This window comes from Lepisosteus oculatus, chromosome 8, assembly GCF_040954835.1.
Source record: "Lepisosteus oculatus isolate fLepOcu1 chromosome 8, fLepOcu1.hap2, whole genome shotgun sequence".
Taxonomy (NCBI): domain Eukaryota; kingdom Metazoa; phylum Chordata; class Actinopteri; order Semionotiformes; family Lepisosteidae; genus Lepisosteus; species Lepisosteus oculatus.
In genome coordinates, this window is record NC_090703.1 from 17,142,780 (window position 1) to 17,159,465 (window position 16,686).

General features: G+C 36.6%; 1 protein-coding gene across 5 annotated transcripts in view; it reads left to right on the plus strand.

The window, feature by feature from the left end:
* The first annotated feature begins 4,173 nt into the window (after positions 1 to 4,173).
* Positions 4,174 to 16,686, plus strand: part of inf2 (inverted formin 2) — a 47,501-nt gene continuing 34,988 nt past the window's right edge. For 2 of the 5 annotated variants that reach the window (XM_015350885.2, XM_015350887.2), the window contains exon 1: positions 4,181 to 4,407. The gene's annotated coding sequence lies outside the window, so the exon portion shown is untranslated. Of the gene's footprint in view, positions 4,408 to 6,320; positions 6,405 to 16,686 lie in introns of those variants that run through there. The other 3 variants (XM_069193311.1, XM_015350888.2, XM_015350886.2) reach the window with 3 other exon arrangements.

The window sequence follows — 16,686 nt, forward strand, 5'->3', positions numbered from 1 at the left end:
TGTGAGGCGGAAGCATTGAGTTGCATGACTGCCGTTATCCTTCTGTTGTAAAGAATGAAGTTAATTGCTCCTATGGGTACAAATAAAGTGTGTTGAATTTAATTCAACTTCTGTGATGTACCCATTATTGATTGTCAAAATACTTTGTAGCCGTTACAAAGGGCCGTGTACCACCTTAATTAAACTTAACATTGCAAACTTTCTCACCATACTGATCTTAAAGGTCCATGAAGACCATTTGGTTATTCCCCCCAGCCACCTCACAGAACATTGTGCTATTTACTCCAAAAAGATTACAGTAGATAAGCAACATCTCTCACATGTATGTCATTATTGGATGTTCCTGTACCAGAACAATCCTTTCAGCCATTTAAAATAAACAGAATACTTACAATATCCATTAATTTAATGTAAAACGGACACAAACAAAGCAACTGAAGAAAACATTAAGTGTTTTCAATTTTACAGTGAAAGGTATTTATGTGACTCTTCAAAGAAGGCTAAAACCTAATGAATATCCATCAAACATTAGTTCTTGTTGGGTAAATAACAGTGACTGTATATTTACCTTAATTAAATACAATTTTAATATTATAAGTATCCAAATACAAGCCCAACTTTTATGTCTGATGCTATTTATCAAATTTTCCCCAACTTGAGAGCACACTGATTATATTCCTTGACTGGACAATGGTAGTTCCTGGTCACCAATGTTCATACTGTCCATTGGTTTAGAAGCCACGTGGCTAAAATATGCATTAGACAACATTTTTGGGTTCACTCTGAAAAACAGCCACACACCAGATAAGGAAATCTTTAAAAAAACGTATCTAGACTCGCACAAGCTAAATAACTAACTGAGTTTTTTACAGTTTCATGTGTACTTCCCTCCCCCACCCCCATTATAGTTCAAAAACATGATTCTAGATTCCTGGTGCTTTACCTAGTTGGTCTACTTTACTGTCTGTCTGTCTTATATCTCAAGAAAAAAGGGAATTTATGAAAAATCTGCAAAATAATCTGTGGCTTTCACATTCAAGACACAGCATTATATGAAAGCAGACCTTTAGCAGTTCTAGTTTACCACCAAACCTCAAACAAGGAAATGCACAAACCCAATTCCCCTGGAAACAACCTGAATGCTGCTTGAGCACTCCCTCCCTATTAAGAAAACACATATTAAGGTTTCATTTTATAACTCACAGTTAAATATGATTTAGCCTTAACTTAATTACAAGCAAAGTCTCAATAGGATTTACTACATAATTAAAGAATGAACATTTGTGAACCCTCACACAATTATGCAATGGTGCTCTTATTTGTAATCAGTTGTGTGTATTCTGTCATTATCAGTTTGCATTATTTAGTCTGTTGCAAGTAAGTATCCATTGTGCATACCAGTAAGTATTGAATGTGTGTATTTAACAAAATAAAGTAGCCAAGAACAAATGCTCAGTTACAACCTGGATGGCACCCATTGGCAGAGCAGGCATTTTACTGGGGGTATCCAAGTAAATTTACTTGGTCATGGATGAAATGGCAGCCCCTTGTCACTGTATAAGACACTTCAGTCCAGAGCCCTACCCACACTGCAGCCCAGTGTAGCTGGACCATCTAACAAAACTAATGCTTGCAGAGTGAAGGCTCAATTGAACACATTTCAAAAATGTGGCTCGGACTTCGACACACAAGAACTGCTTACTTATTTCTGTTCCAACCGTTCTCCCGTCCCATAGGTCTGCCATGAGCAATCAGACTTTTATGCAATATGTCATTTTGTTTCAGGGTGTTCCGACTTCCCAATATGTACACTTGAAATGCCATTTACAAACCGTCCTCCGCTGAGGTACTGTTTGTCAGACAGTACCTTTAATTATTACAAGGCCCAGATCCATGAATGGCAGTAAAAAACAAAAACCATGCTAGTAATACAGTACTTGTAATACCTTAATAGAAACTATTGTCAAACATTTCCTGTACACCCAATGGATTCCGGTTATATATTGCATATTAACAAAAGCCATCATAAAGTGCTGAAGTAACTGATATTAGTAAGAAATAAGGGTTGGTAGTGAACTTTCTTTTATTGAAACTCAGTTGGTCAAAAAAAAACATCTCTGTGATCGGCTATTAGACAAAAATGAAGCTTTAGTTTAATGATCACCAAGATCACCAAGCATGGCCCAAAGTAGAGTACATCTACGCCAGTTTTGGAGGGCTGCTCCTGTTTTATAGGTCTCTTTGAATCAGCACCATTCCAAGACCTGGGAATATCATTTAAGATGCTCTAATTAGGCTAGAATGTACCCAAACCAAAACCATGGAACTCCAGGATAGGGTAGGAGAACCCCAAGTCTTGTAAAGAGAGAGTAAGACTAAATAATTAAAGAATGAACTTTGACCATTTGAGAACCCTCACAATTGTGCCATGGTGCTCTTGTTTGTAATCAGCTGTGTGCATTTTTTCCCCACCCATTATTTAGTCTGTTGGATACTGACTTGCATTTTGCATACCAGTAAAGTGTGGAATATAAATATATTCTGTATTTCAATTCAATTTATTTTTATATAGCACCTTTCACAACAAGGCTGCCCCAAGGTGCTTAACAATACATTTTCAATACAGAACAGAAGACAATGGAGGAGAGGAACCAAAAACTCCTTAGTAAGGAGAGGAAAAACCTCCAGAGGTCCAAGGTCAACTGGTTGCTCAACCCCTTTGGGAATGCTAACATTATAAAATCTAAAAAAGGAAAAGATGAGGGTATTAATCCATCCAGCCATCATGTCTGTGTGTTAGTACTCCATGCAGATCTCTGTAGATTCCTCCTAAACAATAGCTACATCCACAATGTCCCTCATGGCAGTGATGCAGCATCCAACTCAGATGGTACCCAGCATGTGGGGAGGAGAACAGGATAGTTTGGTCAGAACACATGTACAGGTGGTGGGCCAACACAGAGAAACACAATGGCATGTACAGCAGCACCAGCAGCCATGGTTGCAGCAGGCTATAATGTAACAATGTACTTTATGTAACAAAATAAAGTAGCTGAGAACAAATGCTCTCGGGAAACAAAGTCTACAGTGAGTGCTGCATAATGTAATGATCCATCACCAAAAACTCAATTTTGCAAATATTCCAACATGGTTATTTGGTTCACATTAAATTGCATATTCTCTTACGTCTTCAATGTATTACACTAAGAACTTGAATATTTAATCGTGGAACTCGCATAACCAATAAATTATGAAAGCACCCAAAATCCCTGGTTAAATACCTAGGGATTTTATTAAATCTGTTTTTTACATTACTGTAATATACACATCACACTACTGAATACACTAACATTTTTATAGGGAAGTATAAAACCCATTGCAATACTGTAGCTATAAAAGAACTTGGAGAAAGTTTGTTTTGTTATGCGCCTTGGTAAAAGTACAAATTTCACATAATACATACTGTGTGGGAGTTAAATTCAGCACCCACACACTGGCTGTTAGTGTTTCAGTGGCACAAGTGCTGTTGAACTCATTTTAGGTATCCTTGCCAATACAACAACATTTCAGATGTCCTTTCACAGAGCCAGAGCAGTGTGAGAGAAAGTAGTTGCAAAAAACATGCATACTCCCTCAGATTATACCTTCTCCCTTATTAAACATCTCTTTTTTTTTAGGTTACTGGACAGTTTTTTTTTGCTATATTTTTTGGAAAGAAAATCCCACTGTAACTTTCATGTTTCCCCCCTGCTGTAGGCTCTCTCATTTCAAGTCTCATGTCCTTACAGAGTATCCGGAAAAAAAAGAATAAGTTCAGAATTTCATGGATAATGGCAGGACACATTATAGGACTGATTAGGACCGGCCAATTTAAAGGGTCTGTGTTTTCATGTTTGGCTGGTTTTACATCATGTCTTATCCAGCCCTGTCGCCTGATTCAAAGGCCCTTACATTCCTGCGATCTGCCTTCAGGGCAGAGAGAGGTTTCTTCAACTCGGCGGTAGCGAAGAGAAAGGACAGGGGCTATTTTCATGCAATTGTTTTAGTAAAAATTGACGCACTTTCCTAAACTGCTGTGGGTAGAAAAATAAAAACGTAAAATAAAACCGGATTTTTTTTTACAGAAATATACACAGGATCCGACTGTGCACATCTGGAAAATTCCAATGAAGTTGTGGCGAGCTCCGAGGAAGAAGGGAGGAGTTTGCCAGCTGCTAAAACGGTCACACCCATGACCTACTGTATAGATATAGCGGAGTGCAGGAGCTTCACGGCACCAGAGCCGTAGGATATTCATAAACCGCAGATTGCATAGATTTACCTCTTCTGTAGATAACGCTAAAGAGGATTTTAATACGACTAAGAAATAATTTTACACCGGAGGCATTTAGCATAGCCGTAAACGAGGTAAGATGAAGTTTGTAGATACAGAATTCTATGAAACTTGCATATCGGTGAAGAATCATTGTATTTTTATACGTTTTAAGCAAAGCGATTCCTTCATTTTCTTGTTTTCAATTGTGATTATTATCGTGCTTTTACTTTCATTCATGATAATTTCGCTGTGATGAAAACTGATTTTTCCTCTCCTTTAGTCAACTAAGAAGCGAATTCAAGTAACTGCACTGAAGCTGTAAGGCGAATGCCTTTTCTTTTTAATAATGTCTGTAGCTGTACAATTTCCCTCTGTACAAAAGGATCTTTTTGTTTTGCTTATGGAAAGGCTGAGTCATGTAACGGGATTTCTGAATTTTATTTGCAACAGCCAATTGCTTGATTTCGGAAGCGAGAGAGTAACATTAAAGCTAAACTGCAAACCGCTACTTTTAATAAAAAGTACACAGTACATTTGCTACGAAAAAGTTCAGAGATTAGAAAAAGTGAAATTGTGTTTTTTAAAGAATGATCTTTTGAGAATTGATCATTTAAACAGAAAACGAATGTCATGCGTTTCAAGATGAGTAAATAAACATTTAAGGTGCTTTTAAAGCCAAAGCACGAAATCTGATTGAGGTTTGAAACAAATCATTTCTAATTGAATCCACGTGTATTAAATTACCTATTCCATTGATATGTCTAGTTATACTGTACCTAGTTTAAAAAATGACGGAATTTAGTGATGTAATCTCAGGAGTGAATGCTGATGAACCGCTTCAGACATTCCACCCCCAAAAAGAATGAAGTACAACTCTGAACCTATAGCAATCTATAGTATGTGGTACTTGACGTGAAAACTAGTCTTCCGATTTGTCTCGCTTTTTTATATCCGAGCTATTGGGATCCTTCTACTCTTGAATTGCCGATCAGACAACTAATAAACTTTTGTATAGTCACCATGTCAAAGTTGGAAAAAGACCTGATAATTCTGTCAATACCAGCATGACTGTGATAAGTGACTAAGACGCGTTGTTACATAAATGCTCAACAATTATTTCCTCAGTAAGCCCTTTTTAAAAGTGGAAATTTCAAAGTTAAATTATATAAACACTAATTATGTAAGCACTGCGTTTAAAAATACTTTCAATCTCCATCCCACTGTTGCATTTAGAGGTTTTCTTTGACTGGGAGACCATGAGATCAGTTTATTTAGATCTAAGCCTATAGTCCGTTTGGGAAGCACAGCAAATGACTGCGATTCGAACAGAATTAAACAATTAAAGGACTAAGATGCACGGAGTTTCTGTATTCTCCTTCCAAGACAACTACTGGTTTTTGCTCAGATATGCTTTTTACAGAAGCATATTTTCAATTAAATGGGTTTCACAATTTCGCTGTAATATGCTCTGCTGCCTGTTTTTGTTAGCAGTGGTTTCTGAAGGCACGGAGTGGCTCATCCTCCATGTTGTGCTTGTCAGTGTTTTAAGAGAAAAATCTATCACAATTCTAATCACAGGCACCTTTACAGTCCCTCCAAAAAATATTGAAGGTGGGGTGGATTAACCTCCCGCAAACCTAACGCAAGAACCGCCCCTAATTGCAAGCTATGGTATCATCTTGCATTTCTAGAATATCGCCAAGTTTCATTTTCTCAGACATAACATACTGGGAGAATTCATAAAATGTTACATTTCCATAATCAAAATAAATATGGATAAGCTATATTACTTATTTCAAAGCTGCATGTTGCTAAGTGAGAAAAGAAAAAGGATCTCTGATTACTCCATGAAGTTTCTCTTTGCAACTTCAGGCCCCTTTTTCTTGTGATGTCAGTCTTCAGTGGGTTAATTGATTTGCCAATCAGAAGCCCCCACTTCTAGCATTCTCATGCAGTGCACTTGCTTTAAATTACATCTAAATGTGTGAATTAGATCTACAGATGACAAAGACCAAAAAAAAAGGAAAGGAAAAGGAATTCCAGTGTTTACATTATGGGCTAAGAGAGACTATAAAGGTGGAATAACAAGGTAAGTTGCCAGTGTTGGTCCACAAAGCATTACCTTTCAGGGACTTTTACCTATTGTTTCAGGTTGCAGGAATGTGAAACCGTGTCTATGGCCACCATTGTAGAGGAGAATTTATTCCCTATTAACTTATTTGGCTAAATGAAGTAATCAAGTTTAAACATCTAGGTAATGCCGAATTTATACAGCCTATCACAAAGCAATGACGCCTGACCAATATGCATTGTAGGTAATCAGTTCTGTCTTTTCTCCCTCTTACTTTAATTTAATATTTTAATATTAAAAGAATGTGCAGAGTTCATTTTCACTTCCTTTTTGCATAATGTGCAAATGAATGTGAAAAGAAATATTTAAAAATGTATATTTTTGCGGTTTTATTTTAAAGTGCTTTGAGGCAATATCATATGATGAAAGACGTTACATTAAATACATCTTGAAAGTGGAGGCCAACACATTTGTTATTGCTTTTCTTGGGACTTCTTTCTTTTAGTTGTACATTCATTTCTGTTTGAATTTATTACCAGTGAACAAACCTCTTGCGCCTAAAGAGCAGCTATTACAATTTTCTTATATCTAACCTGCATAATAGTCAAATCTTTACACTTTTGTATCAGTCCTATCAAAGGAAAATTATTACATTCAAATTGAGTATGTAATAATTGATTCTGTTTGGTCTAGAGTTATTTGAGGCATTTTGGAAACTGTACTTGTTCCTGATCTCTGGGTTTCCATTATCAGATCTCGACACTCCTCATAGAGGAATTCTGTGGTTTATTCTAAATCTAAATTGGACCAGTTTCTTTACGCAAACAGTCAGCATTTGTCTATGACACCCTATTTATTGTGGATTTTTAACAAGTCATGCCTTTTCCTGTTGGAAGAAATTCAATTGTCATCTTCCGGAAACTTGTGTTTTGTGGTTTTGCTGTAAAAATTATTTGTGCTATGTATAGTATGTAAGGTTATGACAGACTCTTGTCATTTGTCCAGATTATTTAGAGCTTCTCAAATTACTCTAATTGGCCTACTAAAACAGCTATTCAGTCTTCACAGTTGCTTTTTCGATATTGGTTATATTTACTTTCTGTGACAGAAGGATGATCAGTCCTAAAGCGAAAGGTCACTATTGGAGAGTTTAGTACAATTAAAGTCTCAATCTTATTAAATAGAACAATGGAATTGGTATGAGTCTAGTACGTTCCCACTGTGTCAATGGTGTAAATATTGGTCTTCTCTATAGCCATGCGTCGGAATGCTGTTCATGGTTAATGCACCAGAAACTGTGGATTTGTGTCTGAGCCATTGGTTGCATTGTATTGTGATGCAATTGACTAGATAATGTATAACCCATGTGTGTGGAGCCATGTGCACATTTATCAGCTGGTATAAAGGTTTCTTCTTTGCAGGTTTCTCTACATGAAAATGTATTCTATTTCTACTATTTGTAAATAAGTAAAATAGGGCTGTGTCTCCCTATTCAGCTGCAGCTTAACAGAACTGGAGCAGTTTAAGCCAATAATTAGTTGAATTGGCTCATGAAAGGCTGAGCTGGAATGTGATGATATGCATTAAGTTTGCCTTACCATACATTTATAGGACATGTGAACTGGATAGGTGCTCCAACAGGAAGAAGCATTATTTATTTTCATGCTTTCAAGTTATTCTGACCTGGAGCCATCGCTGTGATGACTCAGAGGATCATTGTGCATTCTGAGTGACTACACTGATCATTGCAGCTTGATTCATATCCTTGAATAGATGAAACAGGGTGCTTCTTGAAAACAGTAATTATTTGCAAAGATCTGAACAAATTCAGTGACAATAGACTCCAGAAGTTAAAAGCCGCTACCTTTGTTGACACATCTGAAACCTATGGCTGCAATAGACTTACGTGGTGCCGTGTTACAATTAGTTTCTCAGTTCATTTACTTAGGCTGCAGTATCTCAAACAGTAGCCTACTGTAGGTGTGGAAGATGAACCAGTATCGGCTTGATCTTTCAAAACTGTTTCATAAGCCATTAATGTCTAGAACAAGGTTATTCAGAATTTGAATCACTTTGAAAGATTAACTTTCCCTGCAACTGCTGCTTTCTGTTTGCTCTGTATTTATAGTGGTGGCAGAGGAAGAAAGTATATTGAGCATCAAAAGATGCTTCTAATTGCAACAAAGTCATAAAGTTATTGACTGGAAAATTACAAACTTTTTTGTTGGGTGTGCTGACATTGAATTGAACAGACACAACATGGGTAAATTCATTATGATTAACATTTGTCATCAGTAGGGTTAATCAACAGGGGCTCTAATGTGAAAGTCACAGACAAGTAGCTCATTTACCATGGCATGCAATACAAGCTGTACATCTGTGACACAAGCTTTGCAACAGGTTCCAAAGGACGTCTTGCTGGATATTGTACCATTCCTCTTGTAGGGACTAGATAAGCTTGGAGACTGTTTACTGGTCTATAAATATTCAATGCTCCTCAGGTCTACTGCATAAGATATCCAAAATATGGGAACATAATCTCTAAGGGTATCTTAGATGTGGAAAATAAGGAAATATTGAAATAAAAATAGTCACAAACAAAAGGAGGGCATTTAGCAACCTATTAGTAGTTCATTGATTCAAGCATCTCATCAAGCCATTTCTTAATACAAGCTAGTGAATCCACTTCATACTCTTGTAAGCTTTGGTAAAAGCGTGTTTTCGTGTAGTTTCTGCTTGTCATCTGGTTCATGTTTCTCTTCTCTTTCTGAAAAGCTAGTCTTTTCTGCCAGTGAGGGCTAAGGAAAAACATAATCTCATTGTTTTCTGTTCAAGACAAAAAATGTTCAGTTCCTTGAGCCACTCGGTGTTGGTGACTTAATTATGCGGTCCTTCATTTTTATTTTTTTTTAGCCCTTTGTCTTTGCTCTCCATGTAATCTCTCTTTAGATTTTCTTTGGTTTCTCCCCTGAAATTCTCATTTAAATCTTTCTGGATTTCTTAGTCTCTCGCATCTAGTGATTTATATGATACTTATATAGCTTAAGTGATTTTGGCTATTTCAGGAATACAAAAATTCATTGGATTTTCATCAGTTTCTAACCATTTCTAATCAGGTCTAACCATTGCTAATTGTACACCAGGAATAAAGCCATAAAACTGTTTTGGATTCAAAACAATATTTCCAAAAAGCAAGTAATAAACTAAAAATAAAGTTATAACTGCAACAGGGAGATGGAGTTGGGGCAGCCCAGAAGTACCACTTTGATATCAAGATGTATCAAGGATGGTTGAATGAGCATAAACAATCCTTTAAATGCAATAATCCCTGACCTTTGGATCAAAAGCATGACTAAACTTCTCTTCAGAATGTTCTTATTGGCCATCAGTTTTGTTTTTTTTCATATCATTAGAAGAACTGCCTTGGATTAGCCTTCAGAAGCCCTGGGGATTTCTGAATCATATGAAAACAAATGCTTAAGCTTATGTCACCTGCTGCATGAGCACCGAGTAATAGAATAAGTCTGTCTTGTGCAGAATAATCAGTCATGTGAGGCATGGTTCCTCTTTCACAATGTAGATATTGGCCTTTTTGCTTAAAAGAAGAGTTTCATCAACATTAATATCTAAAGTGCAATGTCTGTTCTCTTAAATGATTACAGCTTGTGTCTGAGTAAAAGTACAAGCTGCTTCCTCCTCTGTTTCACCTGAGAATTTCAAGATGTGTCCCCCCCCTGAGGATTTCAAATGCATGAACAACTCCCCATGCTCTAAAAGAATCAAGCATTAGAATGCTTCTCTTGATGTTTTAAATTAACATAAAGTCTCCTAGCCCTTTCCACAATAATGCCTAAACACTGCATTATACCATTAATCGTGATCCTACAGTAAAATGATTAACAGTTTCTCAACTTGCACTAGAAATCTAAAATACTGTTTAGTTATCACAATCAATTGCATAGGAGCCAGTACCTTATTACTAATTTTTAGGTTTAGACATCCAAAATGCATTGAGATCTCCTCTTTTTTTTCAGATCTCTTATTACCATTTTTGTTTCCATGTTTCTTAGAAGAAGAACTTCAGATTCATACTTTTCTGCTATCATCGTGGGCAAGTAACCCCTTCTGGAAACATTTTAGAAATGCCCAGATTTACCAAGTAAAAATGGAATGGGAAGAGAAACAGAGCCTCTTTGTTCTGTGCTGACAGTCTCCCTGAATATTGATGCACATGTATTATCTTTTGAACTTGTTTGTTTACCATGGTGTTGTGCAAGCACGAGCCTCAATAAGATAAAACCATCACCAGATATCTGAAACGGGCAGCGAATTTATAAAGGTGATGTTTGTAAATATAAACAGAGGTATGCGTCGCTCATCGACTGAGAGGTTTAGCTCCACCTCCCCAGGCACCATTTACCTGTTGTCACTGGTTAATGGATTCATTGTTCTGTAAAATCACCCAGGAATGGTAAAACAAGTTTAATTATATTATTTATAAAGTTTAATTATATTATTGACTAATTTTATCTTCTGTTCAAAGTTCCCAAACTAATCTAGTCAATAAGTTCATTGATTTGCAGTGCAAAGATAAAAATTGATTTCTTTTGAACAATCACAGCAAGAACAATCCCGGATTTGATCAGGGACTGTGGCCAGTGTTTTATAGGCCTGGAACATGATGGTATTTACTCCTGTCCAATGAAAACAATGTCCTCTGCAGCTCCGTTGGAGACTTGTAGATTCTGGTGTGAAAAAAGTGGGGGTGTAAAGGATTGTCAGTGGGGGAAAAAAAATGAATTTATTAACATGTAAAAGGTATTCGTTCTGCTGACCAAATAGGAGAAATAGTACTAAAGACTCAAAAAGTTTTTATTCCAATTAAGCTGTTTAAGTTTATTATTGAGCTGTTTGCTTAACTGCATCATTATAAATCGGCACACTGGATATCCACCCCTGGCGTTCTTTTTTTTTATTATTATTATTCCTGGTATTTGAGGCTCAAAGAGAACCACAGAATGTCCATAAAATATTCTGTATGTGTTGTATTATTAACATCCTAAGCATGGTTAGATGAATTGGTTAATTAATTAATACAAGTAACTGTCAAGTGTCATTTTTAGAAACTCAGATTTAGCTTTGTGCTCTGTGAAGTGTGGCATTAACCCCAAGATTTTGTATTTGTTTCGTTAGTAGAAATTTATTTTAGGGATCACATGCAAGCCTTGTGTTGCTTCTTACTTACGGAAAGCTTAATGAGCAATGGTAAGTAATTAATGCATAGCTAATTTGGGGCTTGTTAGTGCAATAGATAGGCTATGTTTTGGGCATTTATTAGTGACAATAACAAAAGTACTGAGTTAGCATTTATACAGGTGTTTTTCATCATTTGGTAAGTGTTAACAGACAATATTCTTCACCTTTTCAGGCCCACTAATCAATGGACTGTTGCAGGTAGCCAGTTCCATGTTAGTTTTCCACTGCTTTACAAACTGAAGGGATACTGCCTCCCTCCTTCCGATCCTTCTTTTGAAATTCCTATGAACAACAGAGTAAAGCTAGGTCAGTCTCTTAACAGGAATTCAGACCTCTAGAAAGTTTATACTAACGTAGTCTAGAGCAGATTTTTGTTTTGGAAATATTTTGTAGCCGCTTAGTTACAGCGTGTTTCTGATAACTTTGATCAGTGTTCATTCAAATGTTTTGCCTTAGTGGCAGGGTTGAGAGTGGAAGCTAATGAAGGTGCTGTTTTTTGATAGAACTTGTACTCTTAACAATGAAGAGCTGTGCATACTGAGCACAAAGTCTGTCTTAGCTGTCTGTCAAAACTGAACATTCCCTGAGAAGTTTAAGCATTGCTGTTGAATAAAATAATTCATGGGTCTATGTCATGTTTCTTGCAATAAAAAAGCTCTTAAGTGTTTTTAGTGACAACTGTGAGTTGTTATATTTACTGTGAGTACAATTTGGTGTTCTCTTCAAAATGCTATTAAGAAAGCACTTTGCCAATTATTGTGCAATAAATAACACCTTTACGTTTATAAATGTCATGGGTAGAATTTTAAGAAAATAACTTAGGACGTTAATTATGTTAAGTTCAGGTAGTAACATGCATGCCTTTCTTTGAAAATAACACTGAAGGTTTTATTATTCTTTCTGTAACACATACCTCTTCCAAGAAGAGGACAAGAGTTGTGTAGCAACTTCACTTAAGTGGTATTGGTTTCATACACAGGCCATGCTTGTTAGTTTCAGAAGGTAGTTATTTGGTAGATACAATTACTGATGTCGGGGATAGAACTTTATTAATGCAGAATATCCTAAGCTTACAAAACGAATATGAAGAGGATCTTAAATCAAAAGTGAAGGGGGCTATTTGAATACGTTTTTATACAGGATGTGACGGTTTGGGCCTGTTTATGTGTTATCTGCAAATGAATATACTGTACCATTTAAGATATAGTTGGGTGTAGACTGAGCTCCTTTATATATATATATTAAGCTTAAAAATTTAGAATGGTTTTTGTTCAGGTTAAAGGCAATGCTAGATGGGCCCCTGCTCATTTGTAAGTCTTCCTGCATTGTTAATCTCTGAATGGTCTTTGAGTAGGAACAGTCTTTGACTTGTTGGTATACCAACAGATAGCATCTTGTCATCCATGTAATCCATGCCAAAGAAGGATTTACCAAAAGCACTGGCAGCAGGGTAGTAACACGTGCATGTGACTTTTGAGTTTTTTGTAATATAATTACATTTTAGTGAAAAATGTTACTTTGCTATGTACAATGCTTTAAAGTTTAATTGTTAGGTATATCGTAAATTAATGCAATAGATGTTGCTGGATACATGAAAGGTAATCCTACTAGTTTTTATACCAATTGATCCTATCCTTATCATTTGTATTGTGACTGTACTGTTGCATTGGAAAATTGGATCTTCCCTCATTAATATATTAGTAGCAAAAATATTATGTAATTTCCGTCAGGACACAAAGGTTGGAAGTTGTGGTTTTAACTAAAGAGCCACCTTTGGAACACTTGCAAATAGCTTTGAATTTGTCAAATGGATGTTCTGGAAAAAATTTAAAGAAAATCTTTAAACCTTTTTTGAGGTATTACGGAGCAAACAACGGTTACCAAAATACAAGATGTAATGCACCACTTTGGAATTTCCTGTTCTTATGCATTTCAGCATGTCTGCACTTATACTACCATGGAAAGGATGACTACTACTCACCTGTTATTGTGAAATGAGCACTATTGAACAATATGGCATTTTTTCACTCTGCGAATCCAACTGTGATGGCAGAGGAGTTTGCAATGATTAGGGAAATGATGCAGCTCTCACTGGAGCTGGAGGGCTTTACAAATGTTTTCTTAACATTAATGAAGATATGCTACTCTATCCAAATGAAAATTGCCTCTGTACGCTGTATTGAAATCGGAACAATTCATGTTAACCCTGTACATGTGACCTGGTATGAAAATGTATCTATCTATCAGTTCTTGTGCTGTTACGGCAGCGAAATGCCAGATGGGTGGTTTACATTCACAAAGAACATTTACACAAGAGACTGACATCATGAAATCTGGGTTTGCAGTGTGATATCCGCTTTAAATTAACTGAAAGCGCAGTGATAATCTGCTTTAATTAACCTGCAAAGCCTTGTGTGCTTGTTTAGTACCGCTCCCCTTCTTGTCCCTGAGGATGTCTGAATAGGAGCTCGTTTACATTTTCACCTGAAATGTGGATTTCCTTGTGAATATGGGTGTGGATTTTGTATTTCATGTCATTCCCACCTGAATGGGATTTGGCGTGGCCTTTTCCAGGGCTGTTTTTGTGCGCCACAAACATGCTTGCGTATGGCTGCTTCTTGGGCCAATGCCACCGCAGGTAAACATCCCCAGTGACAGCACTGCGAGCTCACCTGACATGTTCCAGGTGTGGTTGTTAGGCAGCAAGCAGAGGGTACTATTCACCCAGTAACAGTGGCCAGTGTGTTTCCACTCGGGGAATGCCAGTAACAGCAAACTAATATTTCCTAGACTATAGCCAGTGATTTCAGGATTCAGTAAGAACCTACAGTATAAAACAGAAAGCTCCCTACTGTTGTTTCTTATATCACAGAAAAAATTACAGACATTTTTTTTGGTTAAAGTCCAGTGGGGGATTGATCTAAAAAAGGAGGCAGCAGAGGAATCTGGTTGTTGACTCTGTCTCGCGGTTCTGGGAATCCTGAGATTTGATTCTGTCCATTAGCATCTCTCTGTGTGGGGTTTTCTCCTTGTGCTCTGGCTTCCTCAGAGATGTCAGGGATTTGTTTGACAAATCTACATTGTTGCTTTCTGTAGTCCTATAATAGGCCATCATCACTGTCAGGAAAAGAGCTGTCCCAACCAGAGGAAGTTGTCAATTTTGTGGAATAGAGTCTGTTTTATGCAATCTTCAATACAAATAAGCAGCTTTCTGTTAGTGCTTGTGAATGGACAAAGAGTGGAACATAATATGATTTCAGGTTTTTTCAAGTCACATTATCAAAATAAGTACTTTATATAATCATTACTACTTTGTGACATTTAATTTGCTCTTTTGTGCTTAATGATGCCTTCATGCAGTATGGCAGAAGCACATCTTCAGATTATAAAGTACATGTTCCTGGAAGAACTGCAGTCCGCTTTTTCATAGAAGCGTAAACTCACTGTTCCGGAACATAATTTGATGGAATGCAAGTATAAAGTCTCCTAAAAACATTACTTTGTGACAGAAGGGGGGAAGGTTAGTCTTTCTTGGTGAGTGAAGGTGAATCAAAGATTTTTATCTTGCAGATGTGGTTTGGCTGTTGTAATGCAATCCTCCACCCTGATTCCTCAGAATCATTGAAATTGCTCAGATGCCAAAAGGTGACTGAAGCAAATGCAGTAATTAAAAATTGACAGGCATAGAACACTTCACTTCCCAGAGCCACCACTTAGATGTCTTTTAATTTGTTTTTTGTTGTCTCCTAGGTAATGATGAATTTTCAGACTTCCAAAAAATGTTACATTTAGAGCTTTTATTAAATACTGGTGTAGATTTTACACGTGCAATACACAATAATAGATACAGGACTGTTCTTGTACTATTTACTAAAGATTAAAAACAAAAACTCTACTTGTCAGTTCTGTTTGTTTTGTAGTTTTGAGTTTTAAGGTGTCGAGTGACCTCGGCACAATATGGCCACAATACAATATATGGTCAATATACAGTAGAAGAGTTTGAAGTATAGTCCAAGTCAAAGGTTTGAGTACACCTTCTTGGAAACCAGGTGTTTCATGATTATCTGTGCTATAAACTTATCTATAAACAATATTTAATTACATGATATGTGTACTTATAAGCTTAAGTGTACTGCATTGAAAATGACAATTTTTAATTTTCAGTAAAATGAACACCCAAAGCAAGCAGATTTCAGTCTGAAGCCCTGGTTAGTTAAATGTCAGAAATGTGTATAATATGGTGTTGGAACACTAAAATAAGTTTAAAATTGTCTTTGTTAGGTGTTCTCACAGTTAACTAGCAAGTTAGGTTGCGTGAAGCTAGCCTCAAAGGTCCAGTTTCTGTGTTTTTGGCCCAGGCAAGTCTCTTCCTCTTATTCTGCACTCTTTACAATGGTTTCTCTGCAACAGTTGTTCCTGGTAGGTCAGCTTCACACAACCTCCTCTGAACAGTTGATTTTGAAACATTTGCAAACATCTAGTTGCATTGAGCTCAGCTTGTATTTCAGGGGCAGTTAGTGACTGGTTTCGCAGACTTGTGACTCTAATGAATGTATTCTCTTATTCAGAGGTCCTTTGGCCTGCCGGACCTTTTTCAGTCCTAATGAGTGCCAGTGTCTTCATATCGTTTGATAGTCTTGGCCACAGCAGTAACTGACACTTGCAAAGTTCTTGCAATTTGTCTTAAAGATTGACCTTCATTTCTTAAAGTAATTATTTATTTTTTTTCCTTGCTTAACTGAGCAAATGATGCCATGTTCATTCAGGAATTACAAACTTTTGCCCATGCTCCCTATACTTATAGTAATTGTGGACCCTGCCCTGTTTACCAATAATTGGTGACAAAAAGTAAATGAGGTAACATGCTCGTTAACTGTGAGAACATCTAACAAAGACAATTTTAAACTTCTTTAAGTGTTCTAACACCATGTTATACACATTTCTGACTTTTAACTAACTTTGGCTTCAGACTGAAATCTTCTTGCTTTGGGTGTTCATTTTATTGAAAATACATTTTCAATGCAGTTCACTTAAGATTATAAGT